Source organism: Plecotus auritus (assembly GCF_963455305.1).
Source record: "Plecotus auritus genome assembly, chromosome: 6".
NCBI lineage: Eukaryota > Metazoa > Chordata > Mammalia > Chiroptera > Vespertilionidae > Plecotus > Plecotus auritus.
Window position 1 is genome coordinate 747,464 of NC_137773.1, and position 6,309 is coordinate 753,772.

Genomic DNA, 6,309 nt, shown 5'->3' on the forward strand with positions numbered 1-6,309 from the left:
AAAACCAGAAGCAAAACAACGCAGCGGGGAGGGCGGGCACGGAGGCGAGAGGGGCTGCGGCGCCTGCGCGGTGCCTGCAGCGCCCTCTGGCGGCGGGAGGCCGGCGGTGTCTCGCAGCCGCGGATGTCTGTCCCTGTGCAAGCCAGGCCGGCGCTATGGAGCCGCAGGCCCCATGGTACCTGCTAGAAAGGGTGACATCAGGGTTCTCATCTACATGCGGGACCTTCAGAGACCTGCTCTCCCATTTATGGGTCAAAGGGAGGCTCTAGGGTCCCCACGGTGGGAGGTAGGAGGGGCCCAGGGGACACAGCGTAAGAGCAGGAGAGATTTGCCAACTCCAGCGGGTCCCTGGGGCGTGGAGGCCACCCCCCATCACAGCCTGGGGCTCCTGGCCTGCAGAGTGGGTCACTGTCACAGCCACGAGGCGCCTCCATGGCAGAGGACAGGGCTCCATGCAGACCCGACCCTCACGCCTCCTCTTCTTGGGGGGGTCTCGGGCCATCCTAGGGCCTCAGCAGTCCTGGCGGAGTCAGCCACCTCCCCACCAGGAGCAAGGAACCCGGAGCAACAGCCTGGTCCAAAGCCCAGGCCCTTGCCCGCGACCTCCTCTGGGGGAGCCATCAGGGTCCCTAAGAGCTGACGCCCCGCATGGCGTGTGACGGGAGCGGGATCCCAGGTGCCCCAGCGCAGCCGGCGCAGGTAACCGAAGCCGAGGGTTAGAGCTGTGAACCCCTATTTGAAGTATGGTAGCAACCATCCTTGGGTACACATTGCTGTTTAATATTTTAACCTTGCTGTTTTGGGTTCTGTACTCATTTAAAAGTCATTTTGATTTTCTGAACTTATGTATGATTGAAAACTCCCTTGATGGCGGTTTGAATATCCCATTGATTGTGATCTCACGGGTCATCGAAGCACATTCCTCTGGGACCCAGGACAGATAGTGATCCTAAATTGTCTCAGTAGCTACAGATAACTGAGTTTCGGCTGACTCGGTGGTCCCGGAATCTGGACAGCACAATTATTCTAAATCGTCCAGGTGGTCCCAGATAATGCGTTTCTGTTGATTCAGTGATTGATTCGTAGATACTTTAGATAACTAAGTTGCTCAAATTCTGCTTCTGTAAAAATACTTTTTCGCAAAACGGGTTCCTCATTCCAGACCCAACGATGTAATCGATACTTTTGTGATATTCTGCCAATATAAGCCAGATGTGGCAAGCTGTTCAGGGCTGCGAGGTCTGGAGCGCTTTTGCTCCCTCGTATGCCACCGGCTTTTAATAAATGACTCCATAATTCGACCTTTTTTTGAGGCGTCCTTTGTAAGATGGGGGTTACACTACAACATATTCAGTATCTGCTGGCGGGGCTGGGGGTTGGGTGGGGGAGCCTGCGTCTTAGGTAGAAGAGGGTGGGGTTCCGGTGAGAGGTACCCAGGGTGGTCAGTGTGGATGCAGTGTGGCTGGCAGGGATCACCGTCGGGTGTCCAGCATCTGGACAGGCCAGTGCAGCCCCGGGGCGTCCAGACGCTGCTGCAAAGGGCCAGACGGTTGGGGGAGGAAGCCGGCCATGGCCCAGCACGTGGGAAGTGGCCATGTCTGTCTAAACGTGGACAAAGTGGCCTGGCCCGCGCGGCTCTGGGATTGAACATCCACCTATGAACCAGGAGGTCTCATCGCTGATGTTTCTCTCTCTCTCCCGCTCCCTTCCTCTCGGAAATCAATACAAATTTTTTGAAGTGGACGAAGTCTGGGAAGGACACCCAAGCGGTTCCCGTGGTTACGTGGGAGGGCAGGCCACGCCAGCCAGCGGCTCCGTGATTCAGGTTTGCAGTATGGACATCGTTCCCAGGAGGAAAAGGAGAGTTTCCCACCCCACCCCCCGCGGGCTGTCCCTGCCTCCCCTGTCCCCACAGGTCGGCACCGTCCAGGCCCACACTGGCCCCTCCTCGGCGTGATCCTCCATTCTCCCTCACGCCACAGCCTCCTCCTCATCCTTCCAAGCCCAGCCTCCAGCTCCGCCCCCTCCTCCGTGAAGCCCTCCGGCCTCCCCACCCTGCGGGCAGTGGCTGTTCTCCTGCCTATGCCAGAGCCATTCACTGCGCTCAAGGGCAGTGTCTCCCCGGGACTGTCTCACAGACCACAGCCAAGAGAAGCCCAGGATGCCGGGGTCAGGGTACGGAGGTCAGAGGCCGTGGGGTCAGCGGGACGATCTTTCCCTCACAGGATTCTGAGGCAGCAGCGGCCCTGGGGCTCAGATCCCATGAGAGGGGTGCCGCCCGGGACTCACTCAGCCTCCAGCGCAGGAAGAAGGAGCAGCCAGGGACCTCCTCAGCTGCAGTTGGTGGGGACCCGGGGCTCCCCGTGGACGCAACGCAGGTGTCTCCGTACCTGTGACACACACCGCAGGCCAGGAGCCTAAACAACGGACATTGGTTCTCCGATGGTCCCGCGGGTCTGCGATGGAGGTGGCGCGGGGCGGCTCCGTCCAGAGGCTCCGGGCATCCCTGGCCGCGTGGCCACACCCTCCCTCTCCCTCCGTCACCACGTGGCCGTCTCCCCTCCGCGTCTGTGTCTCCTCCTCTGTCCCTCAGAAGGACACTCGTCACTGGGTTTAGACACACCCCGATCCAGGGTCACCTCAACCTGAGACCCTTACCTGGTTTCTTTTTTTTTTTTTTTTAATATATTTTATTGATATTTTACAGAGAGGAAGGGAGAGGGACAGAGAGTTAGAAACATCGATGAGAGCCGAAACCGGTTTGGCTCAGTGGATAGAGCGTCGGCCTGCGGACTGGGGGGTCCCAGGTTCGATTCCGGTCAAGGGCATGTACGTTGGTTGCGGGCATGTCCCCAGTAGGGGGTGTGCGGGAGGCAGCTGATCGATGTTTCTCTCTCATCGATGTTTCTAACTCTCTATCCCTCTCCCTTCCTCTCTGTAAAAAAATCAATAAAATATGTTAAAAAAAAAAAAAAAAAAGAAAAGAAACATCGATGAGCTGCCTCCTGCACACGCCCCACTGGGGATGTGCCCGCAACCAAGGTACATGCCCTTGACCGGAATCGAACCTGGGACCCTTCAGTCCGCAGGCCGACGCTCTATCCACTGAGCCAAACCAGCTAGGGCCCTTACCTGGTTTCTACCTACCAAGGCCCGTTCTCTCAAGACGGCCCATCCCGCAGCCAGGTGGGCCCTGCAGCTCCGCCCCAAGGGCCAGGCCTGTGGGACCAGCACCCTCCCCTGCCGTCCCTCCCCCTCCCCTCCCACACCCTTCCCCCTCCCCCACCCTTCCCCCTTCCCCACCCCTCCCCCTCCCGTCATACCCTCCCCCACCATCCCTCCCCCGCCCTCCCCCACCCCTCCTGTCATCCCCTCCCCCACTGTCCCCCTCCCCCACCATCCCTCCCCCGCCCTTCCCCCTCCCCCACCACCCCTCCCCCACTACCACCTCTCCCCCTCCACCACCACCCTCCCCCTCCCACCACCCCTCCCCCACTACCACCTCTCCCCCTCCACCACCATCCCTCCCCTCCCCGTTGTCCCTCCCCCACCCCTCCCCCACTACCACCTCTCCCCCTCCCCCCCGTCCCTCCCCCTCCCCCACTGTCCCTCACCGTTCCCAGAACTCTCTGCCTGGCCCTCCTCTCAGGGCCTCTACCCAGGCTGTTCCCCTGTCAGTCACCCAGGCCCCTTCCTCCGCCTGCTCCTTGCTCAGTGTGGCCTTTCTCATTCGCCCCCAAACCACGGATTCAGCCCCCATTTAGAAAGCCGTCACCCCCAGCCCGGCCGGCGTGGCTCCGTGGTTGAGCTTCGACCTATGAACCAGGAGGTCACGGTTCGATTCCCAGTCAGGGCACATGCCCGGGTATCACTGATGCTTCTGTCTCTCTCTCCCTCCCCTTTTCTCTCTGAAATCAACAACATACATGTATATACGTAGTAACACATATAAACCGCCACCTCGGACCCTGGTGCCCACCCATTTGTCTCTCTGTATGGCCTGCCCTCCCGTGTGGACAGAGGGCCGCTCCCACACGCGCGGCTTACTTCGGGGCGATGAGTGATGGGGGGGGCAGGCTTCTGACCCCACAGTCCCTGGTCATCTCTGCCGTGACCCTGGAGCAGGCGAGAACCCTTTTCCCCACTCCCCGCCCTGACCTGGTGCCACGCCTCCCGGGGCCCCGCTGGCCCCTGAGGGGGGAGAGCAGCCGGGGCAGCCTAAGGGGGGACTGTGAGCAGGACGGACGGAAGGGCCCAGCGGCGGGGAGGGGAAGGGGACCGGCTGGGCTGCAGCTGCTGTGGTCTAACCGCCCCTGGGCCGGGAAGCAGCTGCACCACAACCGCCTGGGTCCGAGCTGGGGCGGACGGGCAGTGTGTCCCTGCCCGGGCCGGTGTCCAGCCCAGCCCCGTGTCCCCAGCGCTGGGGGGGGGGACGTGAGGTGAGGTACCCAGGGACAGCCACAGGGCGCCCTGGGGGCCGTCATCTCCCGACTGCCTTGTCCTCTAAGCTCAGAGCCTGCTTCACCCAGCTGGAGCCCCCGGGGCGCAGGGAGCCAGCAGTGGGGCCCGGACGCCCCTGGGCCTCAGAGACCCCCTGGGCTCACGGGGAGACCTGCCCAGGTGTCCCCGCAGGAGAAGGTGACAGTGGCTCCCTGGCAGCCCCGCCCCAGCGCCCTCTGAGCGGCCTGGCCAGGAGGAAGCTCCAGAGGCAGCCAGGCCGGAGGCGGGCGGGAAGCGCTTTCCGACAAGTGCCTCAAAATAGACCAAACAGACCGGTGGCTCACAGGGAAATGAGTCCCCTGTCACCGGAAGGGGGTCTAAGGTCTCCCCCGGGGCACCCCTGCTGGGGGAGGGGGAGCTGGAAGGCCGGGGGGCGGCACTGTCCCCAGGTGCTGCCAGGGGAAAGGCTGCCAGGGGACCCCCTCCAGGCCTGGCGTGGGGGCAGGAGACTGACATTCTGTCCCATGGCCCCTGCTGGGCTGCCCCCGGGCCTCGGGTTCACTCTGCTCAGTTAGCTCTCCAAGGCCTGTCACACTCCCAGGTCGGAGGGTTCAGTGGGCCCCAGGCCGCAGGGCACACAGAGACTGGGTGCCTGGGGGGGTGGGGAGTCTGGACCCCTCTGCCCAGCCCCCCCGCCACGGGACCCCAGGGTTCTGGGGAACCCAGTTTGAGAACCAGGCCAAAGCCGGCCTGCACTCGTGAGTGGGGAACCCTGTACACAGCTGCCCGCGCCCAGGCCGCACTCACCCAAACTCCAGGAATCCCCCAAATGGCGGAACCTGAGGAAGCTTGGGGGGGGGGGGGGCGCGCACCTTGTGACCAGAGCTATGGCGGGCAAGGAGGGCAGAGGTCAAGGCGCGGAGCTTGTGGGCCGGAGCCCCGGCAACATCGGGCAGGACTGAAATCGTGGGTGTCCGAGCCCCCGCCCGACGGGAAGGGGCACCCGGGTCCTAATACCCACTCCTGGCCTTGACACTGTCACCGCCTGGCTGGTGCTGGCGGGCGGGGTCTCTGCTCCCAGGCACAGCTCCAGGGACCCTGCCTTGCCGCCCCCTCTCCCTCCCCCCGCCTCCCCGCCTGGGACAGGGACCAGGGTGGTCCTGGGTTCACCGCTCTGTCCCCCTGTCCCCACACACCATCCAAATGCCCCCAACACTGCCGGGCGGGGGGCCAGGGGATTTGTTCCCTTGTGTGACCTCATTCCAGTTTCCTGCAAAGAGCATACACTCTGCTTGAAATTAGAAAAATGCCCTCATGCGCGCGTCTTAAACGCAGGGAAGTAAATGAGCAGACGCCCCAGAAGTGCTGGGGAGGCAGGGACACGGCTGGCTCCTGCAAAGTCATTGCTCTCGGGCCTCAGTGTCCCTCTCTTGCCCTGGACCTCAGCCAGGGCCCGCCGGCTCCCCGCCTCCACCTCTCCGGAAGGATGGGGGCAGCGTGGCCCCAGCCGCCTCCCCAAGAACCAGCTCCTCGTGGCTGTGATGGGGCAGGTCCGCCTACCAGCCCCCGGGCCTGTTGGTCAGAAGACCCTCCCCGGTGCAGAGGTGCAGAGGCTGTGAGTCTGGTGTCAGCGGATGTAGAAAGGGGGCCCTTTACCAAGGCCAACCCGGGACCAGGGCCACGTGAAGGCGCGGATGGCTGTTCAGAAACGGAGCCCCTGTCCAGGGCGGGAGCGGCTGGGAGAGGTGAACGGGGGAAGGGGGACCTATGGAATACTTTCAACAGTAAAGATTTAAAAAAAAAAAAGGAAGAGCCCTAACCAGTGTGGCTCAGTGGGTAGAGCGTCGGCCTGCGGACTCAAGGGTCCCA

General features: G+C 62.7%; 1 long non-coding RNA gene across 1 annotated transcript; it reads left to right on the forward strand.

The window, feature by feature from the left end:
- The first annotated feature begins 119 nt into the window (after positions 1 to 119).
- On the forward strand, positions 120 to 2,644 carry LOC308251302. The gene is made up of 4 exons (XR_013960911.1): positions 120 to 175; positions 508 to 699; positions 1,740 to 1,825; positions 2,226 to 2,644. It is a non-coding gene; the product is annotated as an uncharacterized lncRNA (long non-coding RNA).
- Positions 2,645 to 6,309: the final 3,665 nt, after the last annotated feature.